The sequence below is a fragment of the Neomonachus schauinslandi genome, chromosome 8 (assembly GCF_002201575.2).
Source record: "Neomonachus schauinslandi chromosome 8, ASM220157v2, whole genome shotgun sequence".
In the NCBI taxonomy this organism is placed as follows: domain Eukaryota; kingdom Metazoa; phylum Chordata; class Mammalia; order Carnivora; family Phocidae; genus Neomonachus; species Neomonachus schauinslandi.
This window is the reverse complement of record NC_058410.1, coordinates 14,284,214-14,299,877: the sequence shown is the minus strand read 5'-3', so window position 1 is coordinate 14,299,877 and position 15,664 is coordinate 14,284,214.

Here is a 15,664-nt window from a genome sequence, read left to right as displayed (position 1 = left end):
TGACCCAAAGACCATCTTTCCCATCCAGGTGAAGCTGAAAGGTTTTAAAGGGGGAGACACAGGAAAAGGGAGAGGCGCTCCATGCAGGAGAAGCTGGTGCCCAGGTGGTTACTCGTATGTCGACATGACCCTGAACAGATTTGTTGGCATCATTGGCAGCTATTCTCAAATGTGGTTGGGTCTTATCTTCTGGGAAAGTTTGATCCTTCACTCCCTAAGGCCAGTGGTCTACAAGTCTCAAGGAAAGAAGGTTAGTTCTGCTATGGACAAGGGACTTAGGTTAGCAAGCAGGGAGTGCATAAGCTTGAATCAAGTGAACCCTTAAGACCCAGTTGGGGTTCTGTTACAGTGGAAGCTCATAAAGAGCATCTTGATGACATCTGTTTTCTCCAGGAAATAGCTTAGAGATAGGCAAGGAGTTGGTGGAGATGTCAGAATAGTTAAAAGAGAATGAAATAGTTTAGTAGATGAGTGGGCAAGTAAATGAGCTAGGAAAAATTCTTTTCTGATCTGAACAATCCAGTGATGAATGAGGTGATTTAGACATGGATCAATTTAAGTAGTCTGAGATTATTTTTTTTATTATTTTGAAAGTTTAATGAAAGTTAAGCAGCTTTTCCCAGAAATATGCACATACTAATTTTTGTGCTTTTGGAACAGTCCCTGAATCTTGCTTGTGCTTGGAATTTTAAGGGTTTCATTGATTGGTCTTTAAGAATCACTAGGCTGGTAGTCATTCTGGTTGGAATTATGTGAAGGAGACCCTGCAAAGAGGGTAAATGGTATGTAGACTGTTAAAGTCATCCAAAGGTGAGACAATGAGTTTGGACTATCCTAGTGGTCATGAGAATGGAAAGGAGTGATAGTAAGAGCTAACACTTATTATATAGCAGGCACTTCCCTAGGGTCTTTATGCTGTTGCATCATATCAAATATATGAGATATGTACTATTTATTCTTCCAGCCAGATGAGGAAGCAGAAGTACAAAGTAGATCACAAAAACCACGACCCTGGAAACTCACATAGAAAACTTCCATGCAGTCCCCTAGTGAGTCTTACTTAAGACCCCAGAAAGATTAAGTGACTCTCCCCAGGTAACATATTTAGTGGCAGAGCAGGGAATGGGGCTCAGGAGATTTCTTCCCCTCACTTTCTTTCATGCCCAGTACTGAAATTGTCAAAATTCAATGCATTCTACAGAGATTCCTTTGAAGACTACCCCAGTCTCGGTCCCATCTCTGCAGAGCCTGCCCTGCCCTCCCGGTATCCCAGAGGTCAGCCTGTTAAGAAGCCAGAGTACTCACCTCAGCAGTCAGGCTTTTCCAAACACAGTGCTCTGCTTCTCTTCTCACACCAGAGAGCCTTAAGGACCCGACCCCACTCTATGTTTTAGCCGTGATACTGGATGGCAGCCTTTCCCATCTCACTCCCTCTATGGGGGTAGAGCAATGTTGGCCTGTGTGTTCCATTCTGCTAAGTCTCCTTTGTCCTCAACTTTCCTTATCTCTTAGATTTCAGAAGCCTTAGCCCAGAAATCCAGCCTCAGCTAGCTCGTGCACTGCTCTTTGCCGAACCCTTCCCAGAGCTCCCCTGTGGTTTTCCCTACCTTGTGTGGAACACAAGGATGACTTGGAAGTGCCTCAGATGGGTCTTATCTGTGAACATGGCTTCTTGCCTCTCTTTTCCCTCCCATATCACAGCTTTCTCTATGGAACTCCATCTCTGTCTGCCATTGGGCAAAAGTTGCAAAGGGTCACAAAGATTTTATTTGTGAGTGCAGGTCCCATTCTGAGCAGTCTGTACTATTTCCTACCTGTGATATTCTCACTTCAAATTTGTTCCCTCCCTCCAGCTTGCTGTCTCTTTGCCAGCTGCATGTTCTTTGTCATTGCAGACTAGTGCTCTCCTGTGAGTTACTAGAAAAGAGATCTCTAAGGGGTTTAGGGTTTGATATATTTCAAATAATAGAAAATGCCTACCATTTAACCTATCAGCCATTGTTCCCGAAACAATACGAATAGTTTTTTTAGGGACACTCTCTAAAATGATAATCTCTAAAGAAGTTGCCTCTTGATTTACATATGACTTGAATTTAAAAGGACTTGTTTTAGTGTATTATACAACATTCATCTCAGTGCTTCGGTCATTGAGTGAGGTCCTTTCTGTGGCTTTGTGCCTGACTTGGAAAAAGAGGGACTTTCATTTTTATCCCAGCTTACATTTATAAGTTAATATGTAGTGCACAATTAGCAATACGTTATCTCTTTGCAATTTGAATTACATTTTAAGGTGCCTGTAATATAAGAGTTAATTAGCAAAAAACTTAGTTTTGGGGACGCCTGGGTGGCTCAGTCGGTTAAGCGTCTGCCTTCGGCTCCTTGCTCAGCAGAGAATCTGCTGCTCCCCCTGCCCCTGCTTCTGCTTGCTTGCTCTCTCTCTCTTTTAAAAAAAAACAACAAAAAAAACCCCACTTATTTTTGGTTTACTCTGTAGTAGAATAAATATTTGAAATATTAACTACTGTGTTAGTATTTTATATACCATAGATTAAGTTTATCACCTCATCGGGGTAGGTACAAAAATGGCCCTCGAAGACATCCATCCCTTCATCTCTGAAACTTATGAATATGTTGGCTTACATGGCAAAGGAGACTGCAGATATGGTTAATTTAAAGATCTTAAAATAGGAAGATTATCCTGGATTATTCAAGTATCCCAGTGTAAACACAAGGGTCTTTAGAAGAGTGAAATAGAAGTCAGTAGAGTCAGAGAAGTTGTGACAATCAAGCAGAGATTGGAGAGATGCCAAGGCTTGAAGTAGATCAGGAATCAGAGAATGCAGGAGGTTTCTGGAAGCTGGAAAGGACAAGGAAAAATTCTTTCCTTACAGTTTCAGAAGGAATACAGCCCTGCCAATATCTTAATATTAGCCTCCCTCATAAGACAAATTTTTGGATTTTTGATCTCCACAACTATGAAATAATAAATCTGTGTTGTTTTAAGCCAGGAGGTGTGTGGTAACTTGCTACAGCAGCAATAGGTTACCAATACAATTGTCCTCCAGTTACAATAGAACTTGAGTCTGGCATCCACTGCTTTCGGGGTAGGTTGATATAATCACTGAAATTAAAATTTTCTTTGGATTTTATAGTATAACCCCAGGGGAAAAAGCAGGTGTCAAAACCTGAATTTGCTGAGGTAAACCTGAATTGGACTGAGATGATAATAAATTGAGATTTTTAAAAAATAATAAACATAATGAATGCTTGAGATACAAATTAATTTCAGGTATAAAAAATAAAGTCATATTCTTATATACCTGAGTTCAAAATTTGACTAAGATTAATGTCCTCTAAAATTATATTAGAAATCGTTCTTTATCAACTTGAAAAGGATATTTATTTCTTCCTTTGCCTTCATTTGATACACACAAAACCTACCCAAAAAATGACATATTTTAAAGGTTTTTCAGATACAAAATGGTAGACTGAGCCTGAGAATGTGTCTCTCCCTATTTCCCAAATACCATTCACCTAATGCGAAGAGTAAGGAAATATTATTTCATATAACAAAGATAATTAAAAGGGAACCATGAGTGGTCAAGGGATTGCAATATATTTTGGGGGGAAGATGGGCAGTGTATTTAAGAAAGGATCCATGGAACAACAATGGAAGCCTCAACGTTAAACTCATGTGGACGGTCTGCAGCTGATGATTTATCCTACAGACAGGCTCAGATATACTTGCATTTTCACAAGTACAATGACTATTGTTTTCATGTTGAAATTCCTCCCTGGCATTTATTGGAAAACTTGGATACTTCAACAAATGTTGAATCCAAAAAAAAAAAAAGTCAGTTGAGAAATTGGGAATGCAAGAATTAAAGTTTAAAAACCTACGTAGAAATGTTCCTTGTTTGAAGGAATTCACTTGTATTAGTTAGCTAGGGCTGTCGTAACAAAGTACCATAGACTGAGTGGTTTAAGCAACACAAATGTAATGACTGACTGTTCTGAAGGCTAGAAGTCTAAGATCAAGGTATTAGCAGGGTGGTTCCTTTTGAGGATTCTTTCCTTGACTTGTAGATGGCCATTTTCTCCATGTTTCACATGGTCTTCCCTTTGTGTCTATACATGTCTGTGGCCAAATTTCCTCTTCTTACAAGGACACATGTGGGATTAGGATGTACGGGATTAGGACCCTCCCTAAAGATCTGATTTTTAACTTATTTACCTCTTTAAAGACCCTCTTTCCAAATGTGGTCACATTCTATGGTATCAGGGAGTTAAGATTTCAACATATGAAATTTAGGAGGACTTAATTCAACCTGTGATACCACTGAAGTCAAGTCAAAAGCAAGAACAAGAAATGCTGACACATGGAGTTCACTTCTTATAATGTGTCTTGTTACCAAATGTTTATATTAGGAGTAAAAGTGTTTTACATGTTCTGAAATATATAATTTTGTCATAATGTATCAGTATAATAGCAAATGGTACATTTATTATTATGTTATTTTTTGTTATAGAAAATCTCTGAAACTTTTAGTATGATCTTATCACAGAAAAATCATCACCTTTATTACGATTTTCATTTTAGAAATATGTAAATAATTATAATGAAAAATATAAAACAACTTATAATTTTGGAAATTCCTGAGAATTTCTGCCAATGCTGATTAATCTTTCCTGAATACCCAACATTAATATTTGTCAGGAATTTGACAACACTACAACTGAGGGCAAGATTCTGGAAGAGCTGAATATAGGGATATAAATAAGTTTATATAAAGGATTGTTGCTTTCCCATGCTTGCTAGAGAATGCCGAAATCCCTGAGCCCCAAGGGATAAAAATTAGAGTTACTTGTTAAAGAAATTAAAAAAAAAAAAAACTTCTGAGGAGAACTAGCATGGCTAGTGTGAGAGGTGATGCCCCAGAATTAAGCTTTCTTTCATTTGGGCTCATCTGGGTTACATCCAGCTCTCTCCCTGCTCAGCATGGAAAGAAGCCTGCCTTCAATTAACTTCATCCACATACAGTGAGCCCCATCAGACTTTCTAGCTTCTTTTGTTTTTCCTCCCTTTCTTCCTTTAATAATATATTTAAACAGAACTTAAGTTAATGGTAGTAGGTGATATAAATTCTGAATATGAGTGAAAAACCAAAGATCTCCAGACATCTGAGGAAAACTTGAAGAAGGAAAGACCAAAGTTCAAAAAGAGAGAGAGAGAATACAGAGGAAAAAAACATGTCAGAGAAGAAAAGATAAAATCAAATCTAAGAGATAATTAAGAAAAAAATTGCATATATAAAACAAGAACCTGATGTAGGAATAGAGAGAAGAAAAATCTCTTGGACTTTAAAACTGCCCAAATGCAAATAAAATTTAAAAGAGGAATGATATGTCAAAATCAAGAAAATTGCCTAAAATATATTATAAATTTATAAATAAAATTTATAAATAAAAAAATGAGTCATAGATAATACATGGTCTTGCATCTGATAAGTAAAAGTCTCAGGAAAAGAAAATGGAGAAAAGAGATGGGAGAAAATATTCAAAGAAATATCAGAAAAGTCTTTTTTACCTTCCCTACATTCTACTTCAAGTTGGATCTGACCATGAACCTCATCGATTCATCAGAGAATGCATATTGGGTACCATGGAAACTATCCCAGAATGTCTAGTTTGTTGAATTTGTCAATTTAGGACTACATGCTTTAGTGAGGGTATCAAATTTTCCCTGATAGTGAGTTATGAATATAACAAATGAACTCTTAACAATGTTTCTAGACATTTTAAGCAGGTTTATAATTTCTGGTAGGGTGGGGGGGGCAGGGGGATAAATCCCAAATGTTTTGTTTTCTAACAACTCTACAAAAATTAAAGTGAATCTATCCAGTCTAGCAAGCAAAGTTACATCTTTTATTTTGTTAGTTTTAATGTAAAAAACCTTATATATTACTTTTAATATATAGTATTATTATATAATATATATTATATTATATATAATTAATATATAATTAATATAATATGTAACTAATACATAGTTATATTAATATAACTATATTAATAGTAATACTACCACACACACGCTGTTTCTGGGTTTTAGAAACAGAAACTATTCTATAGGATATCTCAAAGATAAAGACTAAGAATTCTATAATAATATCCATGAATTCTTGAGAATCCTTGGAGATGCAAATTTTAGTCGATCTAGATTTGAGAAAAACATACTCTATTTATTTGCCTCTTATTTGGTATTCCAAACTCAAATAGTACCCTCTCTGGTTAACTGATAGCAATTACACTTGTTTGAAAAAGAGACAGGGAAAGACACATTAAAAGCATCTCCTTTTTCACAAGGTCTGTTTTACAGCTTTCTCTCTCTGACCTTGCCAGAGGGAAAACATTTCCTTGGTCCTTCTCTTTTGCCATATGTAATTGCAAGTTTCTTGCAAGATGCGTCTCCTTTCATACTTTAACTTTTCTCATTTTTCCCCCCTCACAATTTTGCTCTTCCTTTTTCTCTTCCTTGGAAACTCACCCTGGTTTCACAATTTTGCTTCTTTCTCTTTTGCTCTTCTGTTCTCTATAGAGTTGTAGGTTCATTCACTTGGGCTTCTTGCTCAGCTCCTTGCCTTCCCCATGTTAACCTCATGTGTTCCAAAATTCACACAGATCTCCCAAGATTTCTCTTTGTCTCTTAGATTTTCTTTTCATTAGGCCTTAGGCACACAGGTGACACTTTTAATGATATAGTTTGTAATTTACATTTTATTTATCTTTTTGGTTAGAAAACATAGGATCTTTGACCTGGAAGTTGCCATTGTTTGTAAGGTTAAATTTTACTACTAGGGCATAATGATTTTGTCATTATTCTCTTTTTTTCCCCACTGAATTCCCTTTTACTATAAAATGTATCATACATACAAAAATGTATAGAATATATTATGGATATATATGTAAAAGAATATGAATAAGATGAGCATATTTTTTGTAAGGTCTTCATTTTTATACCATTATTCTTAACGTTCACTCCAGAGATGTTTTCCCCTTACCTTGTTGCTTACACAGGTGAAGCAACTTTAGCCATATTCTTGTAGACTTGAGTAGAGATTAGTGACATAGAGGTTTGGAGTAGCAGACATATTTCAAAAAAAGATAGCCAATGTTGAGTTCAATGTAGAGGCTAGTGTAGTAATGTTGTTTTATTTTATTTTTTTTCTTAAAGATTTTATTTATTTATTTGACAGAGAGACGCAGCGAGAGAGGGAACACAAGCAGGGGGAGTGGGAGAGGGAGAAGCAGGCTCCCCGCGGAGCAGGGAGCCCAGTGTGGGGCTCGATCCTCCAGTACCCTAGGATCATGACCTGAGCTGAAGGCAGACGCTTAATGACTGAGCCACCCAGGCACCCCAGTAATGTTGTTTTAAAATGTTATGATGAAGCTGTATCATGATTTCAAAAATGAAATATGTGAGTATTTTATTTTCCAAATTGAATGTCATTTACTAAATTGTGGGACATAACTGCCAAGTTATTTATAACTAGGAAACTAAATAACAATGACTAATTTTTATTGAAATAATAGTATACGGATCATTTCAATTCAGAGAATCAGAGGTGAAAAGGTGAATTTGAGTTTTTTCCAAGGTTCACACTTTCTTGAGGAAGTAATGCATAAGTATCTATGATAAGAGATGTATTGGAAGAAACAAGAAGGCAGAAATAGCATATTTGTTCTGTGTGTGATGGCTCTCAGTGAGGTACAAACAGCAGGGGCTAAACAGAAAAGACTGTTTTTCACTGGATAATATCCAGGTGACCAATGCCTTCTACACATTAGCTTGAATAAACGAGAAAATCAGTACCATTCGTCACTGTATGTTTGGGATAACCAAAACTGCTAACTGCTGACTCTTCCTCGCAAGACATATTGTGAAAAGGAAAACATGACTCTTTATAAAGAGACCGGTGACTAGCGAATAACACATCCAAGCATTCTATGGCTTTCCAAGTGCTGGAAAAGTGCTAGCCCATGAAATTAAATGGCTTTGGAGTGTAAAGATGGATGCTCCAGGAACTTCTCTTTTCTATAACTTCTGATGTCTCTATATACCCAGGAACTCATTCTTGGGTTTGACAATGAAATATGAGTCTATCACTATGAAAATCAAGTATCAGAATAGAACTGGGAGCCAGAGCCCATTACAGAATCACAATGAACTTCACACAAGAGCAGCCTAAGTGCTTGCTCCTAATTTGAGCACAGGAGCCATGGTTGAAGCAATTTAGTGCCTACTTTATGTTTGTTTCCTTAAGGTTTTGAATTCCTACAAGAAAAAAATGGAGGCAAGCTTTCCCCACTGAATTAATGAGTTGTGAGGACATCAGTCTCACTACCTAGAATTCACAAGAATAACTTTAGCTTTAGGACATTAAAATTCATGTTTAGGAACTGTGCTGCACATCTCCAGCTGCAGGCAGGCCAAGAAGCAAGATTAACTTTTCCAGGAATCAAACACTAAGAGTATTAAAGCGGGAGCCTGTTTGCACCAGGGCTCCTTCCCTAGGGCTATTGAGCAGCTCAGGAGCTGCCTGAGTCACAGATTGTATTTGGTCTCTATAGGCACAGTGACCTTTCTCTGGTCCATTCGCTAGCACAGGGCCAGCACCTCTGTTCTGAAGGGGGCTGAATGGCCTCCAGAGCCTGCCTCACACTTGGTCAACAATTCATTCCTGCTCAGCGCCACACTGCAAAGATCAGTTGCTTACTGTTCCAACCCGCAGATCAACTTAGAGACAGAAATAGCTCTTCCCCACTCCTGTTTAACTAAAACACAAAGAATATTGACTCTCGGCCTTTATTTTTTCCTGAAACATGGCTACAATGATTCACACAAATGGATCTCTAACCCATGCTTAGTTTCCTTCATTTCTTTAGCTCTTTTCACTTATTACGCCAGAAATGCTGACAAGGAAATCACAGAATAGGATTTGGGGAAAAGGAAATTATCAGTGAAAGTAGTTCATGTATAAAATGTAATAATAATTCATATTATTATAATTGTCATAAAAATATATAATTCGGTTCAAATCAGAAGGAATCTAATCTTAAATTCTAACCATGATTCAGAACACAGAAAATTGTTTGGAATTTTGGATTATGCAACATGAGTTAATCCTACTCTACCTCACTATAAAGAGCTCATTTTAATTCATAAATTATTATGATGGCCAAAGTTAAAGAAATTTTATGGGAAATATGTGTTAAATAGGACAATAAAAGTATTGCTTATGTTTTCCTGTGGTCAAAACCCAGTGTTCTCACCAGTAGCAGAGTACACAAAAGCCCTACCAAATTCCAAATTCCCTATTCAAATAAAGTAGGAATTAGTTAACTTTGTTATCCTATAAGTTTAGAACTGCACTTCCGTAGACTTTGCTATTATAAAAATTTCTTTCTCTGTCAATCTTCTCAGACATTTAATAATAGTCTTCAGAAACAAAATAGAACAAACACACAAAACTTGCGGTCCAGTAAGAGTAGACATTAAAATATTAAAAGCATTTGGGAAAATTGTGGCAATGACTGGATTTTCACAGCTACTACACAGTCTTCTTCCCTGTCCCTACTCTCTGAGGCTACTCAAGAATATAAAATTACATGAATATTTCCCACTATCTGTTGAACTAGAGGGGCCATCGTCTACAAGCTACATCTGAATTGCTGGGTCTCCATAGCCAAGTAAAGGTGAGACTGAGGCAGGGCTCAGTTTGAGGGTGAGGGTTTGTGGCAATGGGAAAGTTGTGAGGATCACTGCTTGCCTAGTTTCTCACTGTACTCTCTTAAGTCTCTCAAGTCAGTCCTACTGCCTTCTGAGAGATCTCAGCATTTGAATGGAATGGCTACCTTCTCACATAGAAGAGGATTGACTAGTTCTCTCAAATTCTCCTGCTCTGAGGGAAGCTTATGAACTTCTGGACTCCTCCCTGACCCCTCTCATATTAAGAGGATATCTTGAAGGCCCTTCTAACATCAGCCTTTGCAGAAACAGAATCATTCTTTCTAGTTCATACCTTACTAACCTATCTCTGCCTGAAGGAAATCATCAGCCAGATCTACGTAGTGTTGAGAAAATTCAAACCTAAAACATTAGGGTTTTCAAGTGACTTCAAGAGTCAGGTAGTTAAATATATGAGAATTCACTTACTATTATATCATAGAGATTGGTGGAACTTTGATCTACTGGAGAGGGAATATGCTATATAAAAGAATTTATATAATTTTTAGAAAGCATGTATATTGGCCAAGCACACCAAGTATTTGGATCAAATTTAGACCATAGGGTTAGTTTATAATTCCTGAATTTTACACTGACATTTGAAGAATCAGCACATAACAAATTATTCTTATACTGTTAAGGTATAATTAAAATTGAAAAAGGGAACTTAAAGGAGGGAGATCTAGTTGAAAAATCAGAGTTAATGAAAGAAACAGGAGAGACCATGATGGGGGATCTCTAACAGGTATATAAATATATAAATACATAATATAGGATTTTATCTTAATAAAACATAAGCCAGGGCGCCTGGGTGGCTCAGTTGGTTGAGCGACTGCCTTCGGCTCAGGTCATGATCCTGGAGTCCCGGGATCGAGTCCCGCATCGGGCTCCCTGCTCGGCGGAGAGCCTGCTTCTCCCTCTGACCCTCCCCCCTCTCATGTGCTCTCTCTCTCTCTCTCATTCTCTCTGTCTCAAATAAATAAATAAAATCTTTAAAAAAAAAAAAAAAAAAAAACATAAGCCAGATCCCAATGGAAAGTCCATAGTATGAGTCCAACACCCAAGTCTTGGAAGTTAGAAAGTATCAATAGATACAAATGAATAGTAAATAAAATGAACATTGTTGGAAAGTAATAACCCAAGAGACCAAATTAACTCAGAATGCAGAGAAATGAAAATTATGAGAGGAAAAAACTATTAAAAACAAGAGACTTGAAGGCTAGATCCAGAAGAGCTAATATCTGAAAAAGAGACAAGGAAAGAAAGAGTAATCACAGGGAAAGGAAAACCAGAGATACTAAGGGAAAGACTTTCAAGAAAGACTTGATTCCATAGCTAACAAAAGCTCTCTACATACTAAGAAGGCACAGAAAAAGATGTTAATCAACTTAGCTATTCAAAGAAATGGAAATTTTATAAGCTTCCTGACAGGTTACCTTCAAACGGTGAAACTCAGACTGGCCTTGGACTTCTTCTGTAAGAATTCATGTGAAACAACACCTAGAGAATTAGGAGTGAAAAAGAAAGTTAGAATAGAATTACACATTCAGCCAACTAAGTATTCACCTATGAATGTGAACAAATACATATTTGGGGTCATTAAGAAAACCGCTCAAGGAATTTCTTTTTCCAAGTGAAAATTGGATCTAAATAAACACTTCAATATAGAAAAAGAGATGACATGGAAGAAACCACGTATGATAGGCGCTAAGATGGTGGCCGAGTAGGAGGGCCCTAGGCTGGTCTTGTCCATGGAACCCAACAAGATAGCAATCAACTCATCCTAAATACCCCAGAAATCAGTCTAAAGCCTGACAGAACGAACTCCATAACTAAAGGGAGAGAAGAAGAGCTTCATAGAAGAGGGTAAGAAGGGCAGAGATAGGGCTTGGGAGAGAAAGGGATTCAGACTGCTGTGCAACAGAGGGAGCCCCGGTCGCGGAAGTGAGAGAGACAGACAGACAGAGGAGCACACAGGGGAACCCACAAGGAGAACATTTCACCAAATCCATTTGCTGGGAAAAAGAGAGGGGCTGATTTTTGTGAGTTCTTGCCACCAGCGGGGCTTCCAGCCTGGAGTTTGAGCGGTAGGTGAGCTTGGCTGGGATAGGGCGCCGAGGGCGCAGTCCCGCTCCCGGACAGAGGGCAGAGTGCCTGTAGCACATGGCAGGAGAGGATTTGCCCTTCCTGGAGGAAGTATGCCTGGAGAGGCCTCACTGGGCACACAGGAACCCACTGGCGCCATTTCTCTCCCCTCCCCTCAGCAGAAACAGATGCACCAGCAGGAGGCAGCCCTCGGCCAGCACAGGCTGCTTCACTTGGTTCCACCAAACCCTACTTCCCGGCACTCTGGTGAGACTGTCTTTCGAGGTCAAGCTTGCCTCAGTTCCAGCGCAGTGAGACCCTCCCCCAGAAGGCCAGTGCAGGCCCCTGCCCACAGCACGACCCTAAAGCCTGGAGTTGCAAAGTCAGCGGGCTTGGCTGGGATAGAACCCGAAGGGCTGGTGAGGAGGCAGGCCAACAAGCGGGGGGCAGATGGCCTGGAAACAGCGATCTGGAAAAGGGCTGGGACACACCTGGGGGAGACCGGGGGAGACGGTTTGTTCTCAGAGGGCTGTGCTGAGAGGCAGCGGGCTCAGAGCCTGCTCTCTGGGAACAAAGGAGGTGGCTGGTGCCATTTTCCTCCCCTGCCCCTCAGCATCAACACAGAGTCAGCCCGGGTGGGAAGCAGCACAGCGAGGACAGCTAACCAGCTGACGGGGAAATGGGAAATTAATTGCACACAGAAAAGTGGTTGGAAATACAGTAAGAAGAACATCTTTTATGACAATAAATTGGAAAATTCCTGGAAAATATAACTGATCAAAAGACATTCAAGTAGGAATAGAAGAATAAATAACTTTATATCTATTAAGGAAATCAAAATCATTTTTAACATCGTCGTGGACTGAATGTTCTTGCCCTGCCCCTCCCCTTCATATGTTGAAGCCCTAATCCCCAATGTGATAATATTTGGAGATGGAGCCTTTGGGAGGTAATTACGGTTACATGAGGTCATCGGGGGTGGGACCCTGATGATGGGATTAGTGCCCTGATGAGAATAGGTACCAAAGAAATTGCTCTTTTTTTTTTTTTTTTTTTTTTTTTTTTTTCTCTGTCAATTGAGGACAGCAAGAAGATTGTCTATAAGCCAAGTAAAGTGCACCCACCAGAAACTGACCATGCTGGCACCTTGATCTTGGCCTTCTAGCCTCCAGAACTGTAAAAAGATAAATTTCTTAGTTAAGCTACCTACTCTGTGGTATATGTTATGGCAGCCCCAGCTGACTAAGACAAAAATAATTTCACAAAAGAAACTCCAGGTTCAGTGTCTTGCATATTTGCATTCTATCAAACATTCAAAGGACAGATCAGTCGATCTTAAATCCATTTCCAGACAACTGAAAGCAGATCCACGATTCAACTCATTCTAAATAAGTCACAACTTTTGAGAACAAAACTAAATAAAAAGCACATGGAAAAAAGAACAGTATAGGCTAATGTCACTCATGAACATAGATGCAAAATCCCAAACAAAGGGGCGCCTGGGTGGCTCAGTCGGTTAAGCATCCGAGTCTTGATTTTGACTCAGGTCATGATCTCAGGGTGGTGAGATTAAGCCCTGAGTCAGACTCTGCCCAGTGGGGAGTCGGCAGGAGATTCTCTCTCTCCCTCTGTCCCTCCCCCGGTTCATGCGCACTCTCTCTCTCTAAAATAAATAAATCTTAAAAAAAAAAAAATCCCAAACAAAGTGTTAGCAAACCAAATTTGTTGCCAACTGAATTGGGAAGACTCTGGGACCTGAGGCTTTGACTTAGCCTGTCCCAAAGATACTGCTGAAGACTCTTGGTCTCATCATGAGAAAGAATTCAATGACAGACACAACACAGTGGATGAAGGACACAAGCAGGAAAATTTATTAAAGCAAAAGTGTTACAGGATTCCTTCTCCTTTAGTGCACGCAGTTCTTGGTCACGCAACTTCGAAGAATGAAGAGGTAGACCAGACAAAGAGTGGTGCGCAGCAAAGCAAAGTTTACTGAGCGATAGTAAAGTTTTTTTGAATGATAGTGCAAATCTCCCGAAGAGGGAGGAGACCTGAGAGGGTTGCCACCTGAGTTTCTAAATCTTATAGGCTTTTTGGCGGGCTGTTTTAATCTGATTAACCCTTCATGCACTTGTCACCCAATCAGGTTTTTGTCATCTACCTATCACATGGGAAAGGGTGGAGGGCTCCTTCCAGGGTGGTGTAAAATCCTTTTAAGCGTGGTTTCCTTGTAGGGTGGGGAACCCCTTGTCCCCGCCTGCCTTTCTGCCCATTACCTTTCATCAAAACTATACTCTTGAGATGTGAGAGCAGGCAAGCATTAGAGAGAGAGAGAGAGAGCTGAATGCCCTGTTTGGGTTTTTATCTTTTATTGAGAGTTGTTAACTAAGGGGTAGAATATTTATTACTTGGGGCACGGGTTTCTTGAAAGCAGGGTTTCACACTTTTTTTTCCTTATTTGGTCAGGGGTTTCTTGTCATGGCACCTGCCATTTTGGGCCTGTCTTGTTTGATCCGATTTTTTGTGGCTTTGTTTGTAAGTTCTGTCAGCACCCGCCTCTTACTTCCTCAAAGCTGGCCATGATGTCCTCTTTGCTGGCCTCCAGGCCTCCTGTTAGGACCTAACTAACTACTTCTGTAACAAATTCATCTGTGTTTAAGAAGATAAAACAAATAGATTAAGTCAGATTTATCCTAAGAACGCAATTTAATATTAACAAAAAAATCTTTCCACTAATTTGCTAATTATTTTTAAAAATACTTTAAAAATATGAGGTGCCTGTGGGGCTCAATGGGTTAAGCATCTGCCTTTGGCTCAGGTCATGATCCCAGGGCCCTGGGATCCAGTCCCGTGTTAGGCTCCCTGCTCAGTGGGGAGTCTGTTTCTCCCTCTCCCTCTCCCCTCCCCTGCTCATGCTCTCTCTCTCAAGTAATTGGTAAAATCTTTAAAAAAAAAACTTTAAAAATAATTTTAAAGTATTCACCACATAAAAAGATGAAAGCACCTAAAACTGTATGAAAATAGATCTGATAGATTTCTATACCCATTTAGGGTAAAAAAAAATAATAACAAAATAAAAATATATAATTTAGTAAAAGTTATATACCCCAAACCTACAGTACATGATTCCCAGTGGGAAAACATTAGAAGCATCCCCTTTAAAATTAAGAACATGTCTGAGATGCTCAAAGTCATTGTTTCTATTCAAATTTGTACTATAGGCCCCAGTCAGAGAAAGAACAAAAAATAAACTGCACATGTCCACTATACAAGAACGTTCTTGGCAGCACTGTTTGTAATATCCCCAAATTGGAAAGATAAGCATAAAATGCAGATACTGTTTAACTTACTTGCTTAGGATCCTTGTATAGTTTAATCTACTCTTCCGGTTATGTTAGCCTTTCCTTGTTTGTGGGAGACGGATTTTTCTTTTGTGAATGCACAATGCTTAGTAGCTAAATCAATACATTGTTTAGAATAATAAATAGCAAATTAGTGGATTAATAGCAATAACAATTAGATATAAAGTTAATGTTTCATATTTTATATAAGTGGAGGTGTATATTTTTATAGTGTATGCTTATAAAATTATCATGTAACATTTGAAGCTAACATCGTTTTTAAAGAATTATACTTAGTATTCTTTTGTTCTGTGACTAGTTTCATATGATCCTCATTTGGATCTTCATAAATTTGAGAACGAAGATAAATGTTTTGAATGAAAATAAGTATAAACATATTTGAATATTTTGAATGAAAATAAGTATAAACATATTTGAATATCCTTGGTTC